Source organism: Callorhinchus milii, unplaced genomic scaffold, assembly GCF_018977255.1.
Source record: "Callorhinchus milii isolate IMCB2004 unplaced genomic scaffold, IMCB_Cmil_1.0 Scaffold17, whole genome shotgun sequence".
In the NCBI taxonomy this organism is placed as follows: Eukaryota; Metazoa; Chordata; class Chondrichthyes; order Chimaeriformes; family Callorhinchidae; genus Callorhinchus; species Callorhinchus milii.
In genome coordinates, this window is record NW_024704758.1 from 4,262,766 (window position 1) to 4,263,821 (window position 1,056).

The window sequence follows — 1,056 nt, forward strand, 5'->3', positions numbered from 1 at the left end:
CGTTGGGGTAACTGCAGGGGTCTAATCAGCTAAAACCGCAAATCTTGTCATTGATATCGCTCTCTGGCAAGCTTTCCCGCTGCTTTTCCATCTAGGATCACCCTACCCATTAGGGCTTTGACTTGCGGGGCTAACAGGAGCCGAGTGAGAAGAATCCCTTGCCCCAGTGCGGGCTGGCTGTGCTGTCATCAGCAGTGTCCTGGAGTAGTGTGGACCCACCTGGCTCAGGAACAGGATTACTGAGACCGCCACAGAGGGCTGTCTCAATTCTGACATTTCGTTGCTAAACTGGTCTCCTGGGAGCTAGTTCGGTTCCAAGTAGACCCCCGTTTCCACTCACACACACAGCCCTCTCCCCCCCCCCCCCCCTCCGCCCACCGCCCACCGTAGGAGAACAGTCACAAGTTGGTAGGGGCTCTGTGAACCGTGATGTTTGCTGACTTCTGTTTCTGGGTCGGAAGTTAAAAGGGAAGCAGAAGATTTGGTTTTGCTCAGTGCAGCCGAGTGTCAGTCACATCTAAAAAAACCATCACCAGACGTGAGAGTAGCCAGACTGAGAGCTCCATCCACACAGCCCAACCCAGCCTCGTCCCCCCCAGCCCAGCCTGGTCCCCCCCAGCCCAGCCTCGTCCCCCCCAGCCCAGCCTCGTCCCCCCAGCCCAGCCTCGTCCCCCCCAACCCAGCCTGTCCCCCCCCAGCCCAGCCTGGTCCCCCCCAACCCAGCCTCGTCCCCCCAGCCCAGCCTCGTCCCCCCAGCCCAGCCTTGTCCCCCCCAACCCAGCCCGTCCCCCCAACCCAGCCTGGTCCCCCCCCAGCCCAGCCTGGTCCCCCCCCAGCCCAGCCTGGTCCCCCCCAGCCCAGCCTTGTCCCCCCCAGCCCAGCCTTGTCCCCCCCACCCAGCCTTGCCCCCCCAACCCAGCCTTGACCCCCCCAGCCCAGCCTTGTCCCCCCCAACCCAGCCTTGTCCCCCCAGCCCAGCCTTGTCCCCCCCCCAGCCTTGTCCCCCCCCCCAGCCTGACCCCCCAGCCCAGCCTTGTCCCCCCAACCCAGCCTTGA